Source organism: Mus musculus, chromosome 5, assembly GCF_000001635.26.
Source record: "Mus musculus strain C57BL/6J chromosome 5, GRCm38.p6 C57BL/6J".
Lineage (NCBI taxonomy): Eukaryota > Metazoa > Chordata > Mammalia > Rodentia > Muridae > Mus > Mus musculus.
In genome coordinates this window covers 103,265,432-103,283,089 of record NC_000071.6, presented here as the reverse complement: position 1 = coordinate 103,283,089, position 17,658 = coordinate 103,265,432, and the positions used below count along the sequence as shown (strand labels likewise).

Genomic DNA, 17,658 nt, shown 5'->3' with positions numbered 1-17,658 from the left:
ACATCTACCGAGGACTGAGGAGCCACATTGTTGGGGCCGACCTGCGGCTCTCATGTCTGGGTTCGAGCCTGGGAGGCATCTTGGAACTGAAAGAAAAGAGGGAATCTAGGCGGGTAGAGAGAGAAATGGAACCAAGACAGTATTCTAATCAAGACTCAAAATTTTAATGCAGACACGCTTTATAATGGAGGGGGGAAGCTCATTACCGCCAAATCATCCTTGGAGCCCAGCTGCAGGTGACCACATGTAGGCTCCAGAATAGCTAGGCCGACTCCCAGCAGGTAGCAGCAGTGGCAGTGGCTGAACAATAGAGTGATCCAGGGAGGCAGGCTCCACCCTAGGTGATCTTCTTAGGCAACAAAGTCAAGGTCTGGCTCAGCCTGCTTCAGGCTTGTTGGAGGCTACACCACTTGGTGCTCATGACATGGTGACACACCTTTGGGGGTTCTGTTCTGCTCTCAGGAATTTCAGAAGTGTCTGAGAGGAATATACTACATTCTTATAGATGTCATCTGCTGTCACTGAAGGAGAAAGTACAGGAAAAAAACAAAAAACAACAACAAGAAGTCATTTGAAGCCTTCTGGATTTTTCACTAGTATCAACAGGTATTCTCTTACAAAACACTTCATTTTCATAAAATGTCATTACTGGTAATGAATTTGAAATTCAAGCCAAGAATATCTAAAAACTAAAGACCAAGAAATTAGGAAAACAATTTAATTTCACTGTTTATGAGACCATTAAATTATGGAAATGAGTTGATTTAAAATAACCCCACACTAAATCTGATGATAGACCACTTGATTTGAATCTTATAATTAAAGTAAGGTCATGATGAATCATAAATTGCTATATACATTGCAATCTTTGGTGTATGAATATATATATGTGTATATATGTATATATATATGCTATAGAGATAAATTATCACATATGCATGTGTGTTTAATTTGTAGATTGGTATTTCCACTATTATCTACCTTTAAAGAGAGAAGAAAAGCAAAACCAATAGAACTGGTATACACATACAATGACATAAGAAGTAATTTTGTGTTTAGAAAAGGACATGTTTTTATAGTCAGGACCATTCTTAAAAACTGGTACGCAATGCGATTTCTAACTTGCAAAGGCTTGCTAAGTGGGTCTTTGCAAAGACTGCAATCCCTGTATTGTGAAAAGCAGGTTTAATTGCTTTAGCTTTAGGAAAGAGTGTTACAAATAAACCAGAAGCATTTCAGGCTGAGATGTCTTGGATAGTCACAGTCGCTAATTTAGCTTGGAGTTTACTAGGTCTTCTTGATTATTCTAAAATTTATGCTTTTATGCAATTAATAGAACATGATTTTGCCCACAATATTCCATATATGCTATTTAAATTTGTTTGCTATATCTAAAATATAATATTTTCTATGTCAATAGGAACCATAAATATATTTCTTTTTCTTAAAATCTGAGGTTTAAAGAGGAAACAGGGCTCTGGAGAGCTGGCTCAGCACTTGGGAGCACTGACTGCTCTTCCAGAGGACTCAGGTTTCATTCCCAGCACCATGGCGGCTCCTAACTGTAACTTCAGTTTCCAGGGATCCAGTGATCTCTTGTGGCCTCCATGAGCATGTAGCATGTGTGTGGTGTGCAGGCATACATGCAGACAAAACACCCACAAACAGTATATGAGATGGTAACTTGAGAGATCAAATACACAAAGAGAGGCAATAACTCTCCATGCTTAAAAACAAACCTAATTTGTTTTTCCTCAGGTTTATATTCTCAACCTTCCATTAAATCAGGCTATTCAATAATTGCCCCTTAACCAATGTGCACCTTTAATGTTCACACTGCTAACAACTTTTGTTGAGCATGTAGTGTATAGATTACTGTGGTAGAGGGCGTTACTTCTTTGAAATGAATAATAGTTACTTTGTTTAGCACAGGCTCTGCTGTAGGAATATGTGGGCGGGGCTTAATGCTTACTGACATAGGCTATGGCATATTTAGAGAGAAGGGTTGGCTCAGTTATAGTACGGTCATCTTCAGCAAGAGGAGCTTTGGAACAAAGGTAAATATCCATGATTTAGGCCAACTCTCGGGAAAGGTTTTTGGTTTCTTCCTTCTTTTTTGTTTCCTCTCTTCTTCCTTCCCTTTTCCCTCCCTCCTTTGCTTCCTTCCTTCCTTCCTTCCTTCCTTCCTTCCTTCCTTCCTTCCTTCCTTCCTTCCTTCCTTTTCTCCTCCTCTTCTTCCTCCTCCTCTTCCTCCTCTTCCTCTGCCTCCTCCTCCTTTTGCTCTTGCTCACTTGCTTTCATCTTGAGGCAGTCTCACTATGTATGTATCTCAGGATAGCTTAGATTTCATTGTGTGGACCATGCTGACTTCAAAGTCAGAGACCCATCTGCCTCTGCCTTCCAAAGTGCTGGTATCAAAGGTGAACGCCACTATATCTGGCATATGTCTTGTTTTTTTTTTCCTAAAATTCATCAGTATATTTTGAATATCTACTATATGCTCTATGCACATAAGCAAATCTAAACGAACCAGTGTTCTTATGTAGAACGCTCATTTTGCTGCTTATCTTCCATTGACATAGCTCATGCCCTACAGTATGAATGACTTCCCAGGAAGTGAGAGCTTCGTAGGATGAGGCTCGCACAACTCCCAACAACAGGTGCGTTGAGCAAGGGCAGCAAGCACAGACATGGGGGTGGGGCATAAGGTCTTACCTCAAGCTTTCTGAAAATCTGCTTCCTCAAGAGAGGCTGCCCTTACAAGAAGTGGATCACTTACCCAGGTAGTTTCATGTGAACCTTCTCCTCATTTTAACTGATCAAATAAAGGCTAGAGCCTACGATTGGGGAGTAGAAGGAAAAGGTGGGGCTAGAGGTTTTAGAGAAGAGAGGAAGGGTAAGGGACAACTAAGAAGAAAGATGGAGGAAGAAGAGGTGGAAGGAAGCTGGAGCAGAACCACATGGCCTGGAGAAGCCACAGGTAGCAAGGGATCTCATAGCTGGGGAATAGATTAGTGTAGCAGTAGATCCACCCAATCTGATGTACAGCTTATAAATATTGTAACTGAGTTGTGTGTTTTTGCCTGGGCTTACTGAGGTTGGAGATTTACTGCAACACTGACCCACCCAGTCTTTGTCATCAATAACTAGAGCTTAATCTCTCTTGGCTGATTCGTCAAAGGCTGAAGAAGGATGTGGAGATTATCCACCCTTTCTCACACATGGTCTCTGTTTGTGAGTTGATATCAACGATGTTTATTTGTCAAGATCTGTAATCCCCAAGAGTGCATCAAACCCTCAGAATAAACTCTGAAGATTGTGTCAGCTGCAGTAACAAAATACCACAGAGTGGGTGGCTTAAATGACAGAGTATCTTCCCTCATAGTTTGAAGGCTAGGATCTCAGCTGCCTAGTCATAACTGTCACCTTATTGCATTGAGAAATCCCCAGGAGATTAATAAAGCAAGTTCTGGGTGAACCTGCATTGATGTTGTCAGAGTGAATTAGATCCTGAGAGGTCTGCCATAATGAATATATTAACCATTTGATGAGGTTATATTATAAGGGAGAGGTCTACTGTAATGAATGTGTTAATCATTTGATAAGGTTATATTATAAGGGCATAGTAGGGAATTGGTGCAAGGTGGGAGGTGGAACCAGTTGGAGGAAGTGTCAACAGGGACATGTCCTAGGACATGCTGCATTTGTCTGGTTCCCCTTCCTGTATCTTCTCTGATTCTTGATATCGTTCTGCTACACCCAAACATGGAGCCAAGTATCCATGCACCGAGCCTTTTGAAACCCTTAGAAAAGATAAACATTTCCCCCTTTAAGTTGCTTATATCTGGTGATAAGAGGGGTGTAAAATCCTAGGTGAGAGTGCTTGAAAAGCTGTACTTGGTGAGGCATTGCTCCTCAGCTGGAAGATGGCTGCTTCTCACTGACTCCTCAAAGGGCCTTTTATTTTCACATGCAAATCCAGTGTCTTTCCCTCTTGTTATTGGGACATTGCTCCTGTGAGTTACACTTCGACTAAGACTAAGAATCTTACACTTAGGACATTATTTAACGTTACTTCTTTAAAGGCTATACTCACAGGCAGATATGTAGACTAGAGTTTGTGCTTTTCCCGTGACAGGGGTGCTGCTGGTGTGCTCTTGCACAGCTGAGAAACACCATCATTTAGAAGATTGTCCAGTTAGGTGAAGATGAAATTTAGGTCCAACATTGTCTGATTGAGAGCGCATATTCTAGACAACTGTTCTATTCTGGCATGAGATAGACCATGGTGTGTAGTTTTTTTTGTTTATTGTGGTATTCTGCTGTATGATGCCCAGAAGTACCTCTAAGCATCCGGTGTTAAGTTGTCTTTCAGGTTTAGTTTTCAAGGTTACTTTGAAATTATATATATATATATATATATATATATATGTATATATATATATATATATATATATATATATATATATATATATATATATATATAAATGCTTCCTGAACATTTTACTTTGTGAAATGGTGAAAGAAATTACTTAGTAATTACTAAATGGTTTTGAGTAGGGTAGACTAACTAATTGTAGGTCTTAACTGTATTTTATAATAGAAGCAGTGACTGTCTCTCTAATGGCTTTAAATCTATATCTTTTCTTATCAGACCATAGAAGGAATATCTCCCCCACGTCCTCTTGCTATTTCCTATTGATTGAAGGAGTTCTTTATTGAAGAGAGCAGAGCATTGGAGATTCACAGTTCCCATCTTTTCCTCATAGTTACCAAAAGCTCCATCGCATAATAATACTGCTTTATAGGTTTCTATAGGAGAAATCAATTTTCCCGCAAAGGAATAATAGTCTTGAAGTCACAGGCAAAAGTACACTGAAATTTAAGCTAATTTTTCTGTGTAGCTTGTTTTGTGTGTATGTGTGTGTGTTTATGATTGACAAGAAGGATCAGCTGTGGGCTGCTGATAATAGTTTCTACTCCTGAATTGGCATGATCACAGGCCACAGGTTCCTGTCAAACATCATATGATAAGTATAGCAGACGAGTGCTAAATGCAAATACCTCAAGGTAAGGTTTAAATGTAAAGGTTTAATGTTAAAGCTGCCTGCCCCACAAACAATTTAACATAAACCAAATTTTTTAGCCATTGTTCTGGAGTCCTTACATCATCAGCTGTTCCTTACGTCATCAAGTGTTCCCTCTCAACTGGGGCCGCGTTGCTTTGAAGAACACATACAGGAAGAATAGGACCACGTCCCTCCCTCCCTCCGTTCTATGTCCAGTGATATCTCATGCATAGTGATACTCACCAAATGCTTGTGAAGTTGAATGTTCCTAATAAACGCCACCAGCCAGGCTGCTGGTCATCATCAGACATACAAGGTGCCAGATGACACCCATGTCTGAACCACTGGAGTCTGGAGGAAATACCTGGAGAAGAGCTGCAGAGCTGTAGTCCCATGAGGCAGGTGACAGCAGAAAAACCCACTTGTCTCAGTAGTAAAGAAAGGTAGGAAATGTTAGAGAGCCAGATGTGAAAACCATATTGCAGAAACACAAAACCATTAGGCATGAAGACAATACAATTCTTCAAAAGGTTATCAAATCCACAGTTGAGGTTCTTAATTAAAATGAATTTAGATAAAATTCCCCAAATCAGGAATCCAGAAGATTGAGTGTAAGAATGTCCAAGGCTGGTAGCACTTGGTAGAGTTGGCCCTGAACCTCACCTGAGCAGCATGGCAGAGCTGACCCTGGGGGTAGGGGATGATGGTGAGCCAGCCCTGAGGTCGTGAGCATGGGAGAGCTGGACCAGCCACTTGTCTATGCTGTGGTGGCAAGGAGGAGAGAGAGATACTCCCCAGCCCCACCCCTTGTCACATGTGGCAGGCAGGAACGCTGGACCCTAGGTCATCAGAGCGGGAGAGCTAGCCTTGTCTCTTAGCTGCTGCAGCACTTGGCAGGTAGGAGAGCTGGACCCTAGGTTATCAGTGCGAGAGAGCTAGCTTTGCCTCTTAGCTGCTGCAGCACTTGGGTGAGCAGGCCCTGCACTGCACCTGAGCAGCACAGTAGAGCTTTCCCTAGATATGAGGTGGCCGGTGGGCTGGCCCACAGGCATGAGTGCAGGAGAGCTGGTCTTGCCTGTTATTTTCTGGGCAGTAGCACATGTGTGTGGGGAAGTTCAGGCTGGTATCCAGGTGAGCTGAGGTCTGAACCCCGGTGGTGAGAATTCACCTGCATGACAAGGTAGGCATTCCCTCATGCTCCTGGAACTCTGGCCCCTGCCTAAGTTACCGCCCCCCACAGCCCCCACAGCCCCCACAAGAGAAACATGGTCAGTAGTCATGTAGGCAATGGCCCAAGCTTCTGACCTTCAGGCTAAACTCCTCCCCAGTTACCTAGCAACAGTGAAGACCATGCTCTCTCACTCCTTTGCTCTCCTACTCTCATACTGCTTACTCTCTTGTCTCCCTCTTACCTTTCTCTCTCTCACCCTTTCTCTACTCTCTTTGTCTTCTCTCCTCTCTCCTCTCTTCCTCTTCCTCCCCCTCCCCCCTCTCCCTTTTCTCTTTCTCCCTGCATTTCTATAATAAAGTTCTTAAACCATAGAGTCTCTGCTCCATCAAGATCCGCTACGCACTCTGGTCAGTGTTGGGAACCTCTTCCCTAATCCCTCTCTCCCATAACCCTGGGGCTACAGGATGTGGCCCTGGGCCCCCCAGGTCAGGGGCTACTCCTTGTCCACCCCCTGTTGAGTGGGTCAGAGGTTTGGATGACCACCCAGGGCTGAGTGGAAAGCGTCTGGCCTGCCCAGAGCATAGGAGGAACTCTGGCCGGACGTGAGCTACTTCCCCCCCCCCCTTTCCCCGGGCTCTCCTTTTAGTTCCCAACACATGTGAAGGAGTAATGCCCTCCTCCCCTCCCTCATCCCTTGCCATCTGTGGCAGGCCGGAGAGCTGGCCCTGGGGTCCTGAGAGAAGAACTGGCCATGTCCCTCACCAGCTGCAAAACTTGGGAGAGTAGTTGGCTTGGCATCTCACTTGGGCAGGAGGGTAGAGCTGACCCTGGTTGTGGGGGCTGCTTGTGAGCTGATCCCAAGGGCGTGAGAGCAGGAGAACTGGCAGGCTGACTGGTTCAGATACATCTTAGGCCCACTTCCAGGGCTTTGAATTGTTCCACCACAATAGCTACTCCATCGATGAACTGCAGAGTGCATAAAGAGGTTGCTTCTACAGATCCAAAACTACAGGATCTCCAAGACCAGGGCAATAGCAGGCTATTGGAGAGGAATCCCAGTGAGGTTCCCGTATTGCTAGAGTAGCAGAAGTCAGATGCCTTCAACCAGACCAAGGACTCATTGCAATGAACATTTGTAAGCAAAGAAGTGTGGACAAAAGGGTATACTATGGGATACCCTGGAACACTACAGATTTCTCTGTTGGGGGTGAGTTGCAAGGGTGGAGGGTGGGTATCAGGAGAGGGTAAATGAGTGGGATTGGAGTGCATGATGTGAACTTCACAAAGAACAAACAAATAGTTTTTAAAAGTTAGGAATGTTCAATAATTAAGTCAGGCATGGTGGAACATGTCCTTAATCCCAGAAGCAGAGACAGGTAGATTGCTGTGGGTTTGAGACCAGGTATACATAGCAAGTCCAAGGACACCAGGACTACAGAGAGACTGTGTGTGTGTGTGTGTGTGTGTGTGTGTGTGTGTGTGAGAGAGAGAGAGAGAGAGAGAGAGAGCGTAAATACAGATTGAGAGAGACTGAGAAAGACAAAGACAGAGACACAGAGACAGAGAGGAGGCACAGAGACAGACAGGGAGAGAATAGCTAATAAAATCAGAGGACATGAATAAACCCTTGAATAATTAAAATCAAATTATCAATAAATGGCTGAATGAAATGAGGACATCAATACAGGATATGAAATTAGAATTATAGAATTCAGAAAGAGACAAAAAGGCTGAAAAATCAATCAAAAAATTGAAAATAAAAAGATCAATAAACCTAATAGAAAGCTCAACAAAAAGTCTCACTAATGAAATGGATCAAGTGGAAGTCCAGACATCAGTCTCAGAGACAAGACAGGTGAAGCAGAACTTTAAGATCGCAAAAAAGTGAGATTGAAATAATAAGAAAGTACAAACAGAACATGTGGGCTCTGTGGGATACCATTAAAAAAACCAAACCAATGAAACACCAAACTAGAAGTACAAGGCAAAGGCATAGAAAATATATTCTATGAAAATCAAAGCAGAAATATTTCTTAATCTGTTGAGAGAGATGGTCATTAAGACAGAATGCATTTAAGATATCAGAAGGACAGGATCATGAAAGATACTCCTCATATCATATTAGAGGTGAAGCACGAGCCAATTGAACAAAGAAAGAATGCTGAAAGCCAAAAGAGTTAGTCAAGAGTAAAGGTCAACACAGCAGAATAACAACCAAATTCTCACTTGAAACACTAAAAGCCAGGAGGCATTGAGATGATTTATTTAGAAGAGAATAACTTCAACCTCAGCTTACAATAGCAAGGAAAGATATCCGTAATTGAAGGATGTCAAGAAAGATATCCTTAACTGAAGCAATGCCAGCGTTCAAAACAATCCTGTCTCCCAAGGAGAAGAATTCCTCCGTGTGGCAGGGCTGGCTACCAGGCACCATGCAGGTGGCCTATAAACCATTCTCTAAACTGATTCTACTGTCTCTGCGTCAATTCTGTTGATGACTAAAAGCACGGCTACTTTGTCATGCTGGGATTTCCTCTGCCTCACAACTGTTGATGATGTCGTCTTTACTGAGGAAAGCTTTGATGGTTGGCTTCTCGTGTTTGTTGATGAGGGTCATGATGTTGATTCTCAGCAGTTTGTTATTAACCCTCGGGCAATTAACCAGCACTACTCCCTTCACCCACTTTAGCGACAAGCATGCTGCAGTCCTCTGGTGGACAAAGCTCACCCATACCTTCTGCCTTGTCAAACCCAAGTGCTTTCAAGTTGGTCTCCTCCATCTCCCTCTCAAACTCCATAACTTTTGTTTCCTATTTCATGGAATTTGAGCTGTGGGAGCAGTGAGCCATCAGCTGCTTCCTTTTCCAGCTGGCCTTCCATCTGCTCCTTGAGTGCCTACAAGCTCCCTGTTGACATCATGGTTGACATCATTCTGCTTCTGAGTGCCATCCAGGCTGTGCAGAGCTCCCCAAAGCTCGATCTCAGGTGTTGAGATAACTTAGCAGGGAAGAGTGCTCACTGCCAATCCTGATGACTTGAATTTGATCCCTGTAACCCACGTGGAGAAGGAGACTGTCCCCATAGTTGTCTTCTAATTCCACATGTGCCCACAAATACCACATAAATAAAATAAAAAAAACGAAGCCAAGGTTTTGAAAGTAAATGTTCATGAGAAGATGCCCAAAAGAAGTAGGATCAAGAGAACATATGGCAAGTGTGGCTTCAGTGGGAGAAGCATGTCCTTTTCTTAGAAGAAAGAGAGTGCAGAGAGGCCCATGGAACCCATTAGTGCCAACAGTCCACTAAGCAGTAATACTAAGACTTAAGTCCAGTCTGCCAGCTGAGTTTATACTAGCAACCATTGTTGCCAATCACACTTAACATATTGAATTAATTGCTCATCTACCCTCCTTTCCAATTATATGGGAAAGCCACTTTATCTTCAAATTCCAATCAAACAAGATTTGGACATGTAGTCATTGAATTAATGTTTATAACATTTATGAATGAATGATGTAATTAATCCTACCTGTAAGGGACTTTTTTTTTTTTGAGACAAGGGTTTATATAGCTAAAGGTGACTTGAAACTTGTTATTATAAGTGAGGCTATCCTTGAACTCCTGATCCTCCTGTGCCAGCCTCCCAACTTCTAGGATTATATATCCCTAACTACCATACCTAGTTAGGGATCTTACTTTAAGAATGGGACAAAGAATTCTGCAATTACCTGTGTACAACAAGGAGTGCTTGTCTGTGAGGACAACTGAACATACTCATTTTATCTGTTGTCTCAACAAGTACTGCACATCACCCTCCTCACGTCAGATCGTCACACCATATGCACATCATGAACATCTATACAATGTCATCTTCATCCTCTATGAGTGCCAAGCACATGAAGGAGCAGAGAGAACCCACTTTCCTGTGATAGTTTGAGTGAGAATGGCCTTCCATAGGTTCATATATTTGAATACTTGGTTTCCAGTTGGTGGGACTGTTTGGGAAGGATTAAGAGGTATGGCCTTATTGGAGAAAGTGTGTAACTGGGGATGGGCTTTGAGGTTTAAAGATCCAAGCTGTTATAGTTAACTATTTGCCTCCTACTTTTGATGTAAATTCTTAGTTACTGCTCCAGCACAATGCCTGCCTGCCTGCTGCCTTGCTCCCTTGCTCCCTGCAATGATGGTCATGGATTCACGTTCTGAAACTGTAAGCCCCCAATTAAATGCTTTCTTTTGTAGGTTGCCTTGGTCAGCATGTCTTCATAACAAGGCAACAGTAGCTAAGACATCACTGGATGGACAAGATAGCACAGAAGCATTTTAGCTTGAGATGGTGGGAACTCATCAGGTGTGTCAGAGGAGTCTTTGAGGGCAGAACTCTGTCTAGACTTTGTACCCAGATCCAGCCAATCATCAATGTAACAAAGTAAACAATGTAATCATGTAAGCAAAAAGTCCCGAGGATACACATTTGCAACTTGATGGTGAAGACAACCGACTGGTGCTTCACCAGCCAATGAATACAGAGGTCTGTTTGGCAATGGGCAAATCCAGAAGGATCTAGAACCAGGGTAATAGGAACACCTCCTTTGTAGAGTAAGGACACAGAGATTGAGGCCTGAAATGATGTACTGTGCTGCTCACACCTGTGTTTTAAAACAAACAGCAGGACGTGAAAGACTTGACCCTCTTATAGCCAGCCCACCAGAGGCGCTGCACCTAGAACCATGTAGAACACATGTTTACAAACATTTCACATACTTGGTTGCTTCTTTACTTGAATGGCTCCATAATGGCAGTGCCCTACCCCTGGCTGTGCCCTTTTTGTTGCCCCCTCTTGGTTTGATGTTTCTGTTTTGGGCAGAATCAACTGGGACGTCTTGGGGGGCTGCTTTACTATTTGAGGTTCCTGTCAGTGGGACCAGACCTTTGACAGACTTTCTGCTACTCTGTGGCCCAACACCTGAGAGGACCTTACAGCAGCAGGTACTCTGACCACTAGTGGTGCCAGGCCCATGTCATTATGACAGTGTGTTGTTCCATTGCCTAGGAAGATATTTGGCACCCTTGCAGATTTACGTCTTGGATCGTCTTTGGTCTCCTTGGAGTCTTCACCACCCCCATTTCCTATCCAAGGTTAGGAAGTATGTGTACTGGGGGAGCTAGCCACACTGCATGTCTCCAAATCCGGCTCCCTTACCCCCTGTACAGGTCCTACTTTCTGGACACGAGGATAAACCTAGACACTGGGTCATAGATTACTAGGTTCAGGGCTGTTACATTGCAAGGCATATTCAAGCACTGTAAGATATTTCTATGGATTTCCCCCTTCCATATAGATTATATGTTTTCTTCTAAACACCCTTGATTCTTTTAAAAAGAAGCAGCTTTTAATAGTGAGATTTAATTTCTTGAACTCAATTTAAAGATTGAATTGAAGGAGACTATAGTAAGGGTCTTAGGCTGCAATGAATTGCTTTCTCTACAGCACATAAAACTAAGAACAGGTCACACCTCATCAGTGGCCTAAAACACATGAGCATAAGGAGAGTTAATGACTCTAGAGACATGAGTGAGAATCTGGAACTCAGGAGAACACTCCTGGAGTCTGCTTCCAGCCTCAGGGTGTAATTTTCCTCAGGGCAGTTAGATGTAGGAGAAGACTAAAGCAGTCACTGAAACCTTTTCCCTCATTTCCAGCTTAATGTCGCAATACTGTCTTCCATGACACTCAGGTGCGTGTCATTAGGCACTCGCTGTCTGAGGGACATCTCGGAGTGCAGAATGGATTCCCTGCGCTCTGCTCCAGACTTTCATTCCTAAACCTTGACTGGGAATTCAAAAGAGACAGCTGGGCCAGCGAGAAGCGTGACTGTTGGAGCTTGGTCTTGGGAACCCATGATGGAAGGGAAGAACAGATTCCTCAAAGGCGTCCCTTGTGCTTCATACGTTACACCATGATATGCATGCACTCCACACACGAAGTAATAAAGAAACAAAGTATCTTTGAAAAGGAATAGCTAAAGTCATCTCTGAGCTGAGACATTCACCACGGATTAAATAGATAACTGTTTGGACTTGACCTCCTGACGTCATGATCATCTTGGTTTTAGCATTAGTTATGGTATGATGGTAAGTTTTACCCTGATGACAAATAATCGTATCAAGAAGATTGGAAAGGGGGAAAAGAAAGTTGGTATCCAATTTCTGTCTTGAGAAGTTTGGCAAGAGCTGTATGCCTTGTAACCAGTTGTCCCATACTGCCGAGCAGCGAGACCCTCTGTGGAACTATCAGTATTCCTTGGCTTTGGATCACTGTAGAAAATTGAATTTTCCCTCATCATTTTTCCAATTCAGTATTAGTCACTCGGTACCAGATTAAATTGGATTCTTGGGCCCCTATTGTCTCTCCTGTTTCACAGGTTCTCACTTTGGGGATCTGCTGTCACAATGTGACTGCAAAACTCCCCAGTGGCAGGGAGTGTAGTTAGTTGCTGCTGCACCCCAAAATCCAGTTTGACATTTGAGCCCAGGGCAGGCTTCCTTCAGGCTGCATCCAGCCCCTTGCCTTTTGCACTCAGGGCATCACTGCAGGCCCATTCCTGGGAGGCCTGGGAAAACACTGGGTACCAGAACCATCTAATGGCAGAAGCCGCACAGCAGCCCTCCCCCCACCCGCCGCAGGGAGCTTCTATCCAAGCCTTGTTCTCCTTTTCCTTCACTGTGGGTCAGACAGTATCATAGTTGAATGGCTATTCCTGCTGGGCTCTTTCCCCATTTTCTTTCCTGTCAAAGTTTCGTCTAGGAAAATGCTTGGTAACTTTATCTTATCACAGCATCCATGTCTAAGGAGACCTTGGACAATATAGTAAGGGCATGGAAGATTTTCACTCTCAAAATCTCCAAATGTTTCCCTTATAACAGAAGGCTGGTTCTTTAGTATCCTTCCCATGGATTCTGTTACACTGTCTATATACAGTGTAACAGAGGGATCTCAAAGTAGTGTTACAGGTGAGCACGTCTGTTTTTGCTGCCCTGTGCATTTGCTTGAATTAGAGTTGGGAACTAGACAGCCGCAGGTGGTTGGGGTACAGATGGGTTCACACAAGACTTGGAAGAAGGCAAGCAGTGTCTGTTATCAGAATATCACTTCTGTCTCTCCCAATCCCAGTTGTGATCTCTTCACTTTACCACAAAATATGTTTCTCCTGTAAAGTGGAAAAAAAAAAGTGCTTTTCAGCGCTCTCGACTTCCCCATGGGGAATTTAATGAAGTGAAGAAAACTGTTTCCTCTTAGCGTTAGAAGTGTCATATGTGCGGTGTGGTTTGTTCCAGCCTGAGCCATGTGTCCATGTACAATCATCACTAAGGCTGGGGACATGAGATGCTCTTCCAGACAGGCTGAGTCATTGGTCAGGATGGTATGGGGCGGGGCTGGATGGTGTGGGAGGGGCTGGGGACATGAGATGCTCTTTCAGACTGACTGAGTTATTGGTTAGGTTGGTTGGAGAGAGGCTGGGTAGTTTTCCAGAGCAGACATTTCAAAAGAATAGCAGATGACTAATACTGGGAGCACGAGTTAATACAAAATTCAGCGGTACTTTTTGGGAAGCAATAAATGTTTTTTCTTTGAGACCTGAAAGCACTGTTGTACAGATAATGTATTCTGAGTTTTATTATATGAATAATACTTTTTTTTTTTTTTTTTGGCTTTTTCGAGACAGGGTTTCTTTTCTCTGTGTAGTCCTGGCTGTCCTGGAACTCACTCTGTAGACCAGGCTGGCCTTGAACTCAGAAATCTGCCTGCCTCTTGACTCCAAGTGCTGGGATTAAAGGCATGCACCACCACTGCTCAGCATGGATAATGCTTTTATTTTATAAATGGGAAAATAGAAATTTAGAGATTAAAAGATTTGGTTAGCATCACGACAATTAGGAAAAACATTGATTCAACTTTATACTTCACAGTGTAGACATTCAATAAAGTACAAAATGTGAGTGAGTGAAGTTTACAAAAGGAAAAAGAAAACCCTGTTTGACTAGAGTTTGTAGAGTATAGTGAAAACATGTCTTATGTAATCAATATACATCCTATGTAATCAATGTATGCTCTATGTAATCAGTATATGTCACACATTTGATATTAGTTTACAGGTAGCCAAAGTAGAAAGAGAGATCTGGTTATAAGGAACTAAGCATATCAGCTTTGAAGGGGAATTAAAGCTTTTTTGACTTTAAGATGAAAAGTGAAATTGCCATGCCACATTCTTAGAGGCTCCCTGGCTGGCTACCTGGACAACATCCTTCTAGCAATTGCAGCTATGACTTCATGTTTCACCTTGGCTTTTAGTTGAGGCCAAAGTACAAAGGAGCAGAAGCCATTCCTGGTGCGGGATGGGAATTGAGGCTCACGCCATTGCTGATGCAACATAAGTTTGACATCATATATTCACAGATGCAAAGGATGTGCAAGACACATCCCATGTCACATTTCTGTGACTAATATCTAGCATGTTAAAGGCAAGCTTTGAACACTTATGTTTTGTGTCGACTGAGTTTTGTTCATGTTCAAATTTTAGCTCCTTTTTCTGCAGTTTGTTGCTTAACTGTATTGCTAATTTTCTTAAAGAGTCGAAGGAAAAAGAAACAAAAATATCTTATAAAGCACACAGTCAGATATAGTCTTCCTATTAGCTCTAGATTCTATAAATTTTAATTTCTTGTTAAGGAGACCATTGACCTAGTGACCAATATTCACTTTTCCACATATTTTTAGTGTGTTTGTGCACATTCACAATCAACTCTTCTTGAAGTGATTGAATTTGGTTAATTCATAGAAAAGAAAATAGATGGCATAATACGGTTCATAATATGGAGGAATTATATGTACTAAGCAGATCTTACAGCTTAAGTCTCTGAACTTTGGCTGACAGGATGTCAGTGAATTGGAAGTAATTGACTTCCAGAGCAACTGCAAGGCACAAATCCCACCCTAAACCCTTCTCTTGGAGTGGCATCTGCTGCATGTTGAATAACATCTTCTGCAATTAGAACGCTTCTTTTAATGGGTTATTCTGTGAAAAGCATGAACTGATTCCAGCACAACTTTCATATTCAACAACTCAGTTGGGAAGAACAGGAAGGGAAGGAAGGGGAGACATTTTCCATACACGTGTCTGTGATAATGTTCTCAGGGCTTGAAAGATGTGTCCTTCCTTAGAGTAAGTCAGTTTACCATGGAGAACTGTCCTAAGTGTGGTGTGGGAAGGAGCTGCATTCGAAACTCACTAGAAACAGCCCTGAATAAGAGGAAAGACTGAGCAAATAATTTAGGGAAGAGGTGAACCCTTGTGAAGAGTCTGGGCGGCCCAAGGTGTGCTATTAAAATTCTAACACCTTGGCAAAACAGTTAGCATTAATTGTGTGTGCGGCAGGACGGTAAACTGTGCAGGATGCGATCCTCTGTGTGCATGCGCAGATGCGTGATGTACGGATGGATGCATAGGTTGTCTGTCCACAGGAACACACTTACCGTGTCTCGGCTTCAAGGTGATAGTTTCCTACACTATTTAAATCTCATCTAAGTGTACTATTTTGGTAAGAAGGACATTATTTCATATGGATTATTAACTTCAAAAGCAACGTCTTTTTGTAGCCTTGAAGCTTTCGTTCTTTCCTGGTATAGGTAAGCGAACATGTTCCACGCCTGTGTTCTCCCTATGGCATACGGCGCCACTAACTCCGTCTTTGTTACCGTTTATTACGGACAATAACCTTTCAACTCTAAAAACAGGAGGTCAGAGCTTTGCCTTGTGCACCTTACACTCGCAGAGCTCAGCTGTGCTAATGGATAGCAGGTGCTAAGATGTGAGCTTACTGAATGAACCGAGGGCTAAAACCACGCTTGCTGCCGGTTACTGCCATGCTTCTAGTCCTTACAATGCTCATTATGCGAAAAAATGGAGACTGGATTGTATTTATTAGCAAACGGTAAGGAGCACTGATACCAGAGACAGAAACACCTGCTAAGTAGGTCTCTTAGTTTACATTTGGCAGTCTGATTGCAGAAAGATGACTTCATACTCGGAGGGCGAGTTCATCATTTTAAAGAAGGTATTGGCAACATTGCCTGTACCAGGGCTTCTCAGTCCGCTTAGAGCGTGGAGGGGAGCTGCTTCTATTTAACCGTTGTAATTAGTGATAGGATTTCAGGTCTTCTTCGTTGCTTCTTGAGAGGCTTCTGAAATAATATACTGTAATTGTCATGCTTTCCAAAATGTGCAGTTCAGTGTGTCTTCATCATTTGACGAGTAATTTTTTTGAGTGATCTCTCTGTCCCTGTCTCTTCAGAGGGGAATCAAAGCCAGGGCTAGAAGGCCAGAGCCAGGATTGCGATCAGGAATGGGAAGGAAGATCGGAGGTTTTAGGTCTGTCCTATGTTAGCGCTCCCCACGCTGCCTTTGAAAAGGAATCACGTTGGTTACGTGATTGGAATAGACAAATTATTTGTTAACAGAGGTGAGAGTTTACTTAACTCTCCGGGAAATCAATTTGGTAAATTAAAGCCACACACTACTTCTGCCCCTTTCTTCTTACAATTGAATGAATGTGTGAATAAATCTGAAGAGACTGGAAAAGTGCAAAGCTAAAAGCCAAATAAACAGCTGTGATAACAAACTCCAAACGAAGATGGAGAGGCAGCAGGCTAAGGGTAAGTGCCCACAGAGAAAAAGATGCAGGCGTAACCACATGGAGAAAGACATCTTATACCCAGGGGTAAGGAACAAGGCTATCATAGACTGGCTTCCTTTTCATTGATAATCTTTGGAAAGCTTAAAATAAAATCATATTTTTTTGAACAGCGAATTATTCACCACCCCTACAACTGAGTTGGTCTTGAAGTATTTTCTATGCAGTCAACATTACATGAATTTAATTATAACATCACCAACCAGCTTGGATCCCTCTATTCTGGCTGGATGAAAATCATGAGTAGGTGGGAAGAAATTGTTCTATTGCTGGCTGTGCCCAAGACCTCTGATGGCCAGGGTGCACCCACGTGGTTTAGAAGCCAGAGACTTATGGCCCTAGACACCCAGCCTGGAGGCTTGTTCCTGTGGGCTTTAATTCCCAGTGGCACTGGCATTTGGCAGCTATGTAATTGCAGCAGCAGTGAGTGCCTACAGCAGGCAAAGCCAGGGAGTGCTACAGCTCCTGAAGTGGCCTCAAGTTTCAGGGCCAGTTCTTCCATTTCTGTCATGGTGAGGATCTAGCTCTTGTGCCTACAACAGCAGGACGTATGGCCCCCAGCAGAGACTTGTGCTGTAGGTTTAGAGATGGGATGTTGGTGCTCAGGCTGCTAAGTTGGGTAGCTCTCTTGAATCCATCTTGCCATCTATGGCTCTTTATCAGCTC

At 43.0% G+C, this 17,658-nt stretch overlaps 1 long non-coding RNA gene and 1 pseudogene across 1 annotated transcript in view; one reads left to right on the top strand and one right to left on the bottom strand.

Annotated features, from left to right (window-relative positions):
• The window catches only part of 4930429D17Rik (RIKEN cDNA 4930429D17 gene), a 68,655-nt gene that overhangs the window by 15,940 nt on the left and 35,057 nt on the right, over nucleotides 1-17,658 (top strand). The window contains exon 4 of the long non-coding RNA NR_040699.1: nucleotides 506-606. This is a non-coding gene — a long non-coding RNA (RIKEN cDNA 4930429D17 gene). The remainder of the gene's footprint in view (nucleotides 1-505; nucleotides 607-17,658) is intronic.
• Nucleotides 8,594-9,217, bottom strand: Gm18702 (predicted gene, 18702; annotated as a pseudogene).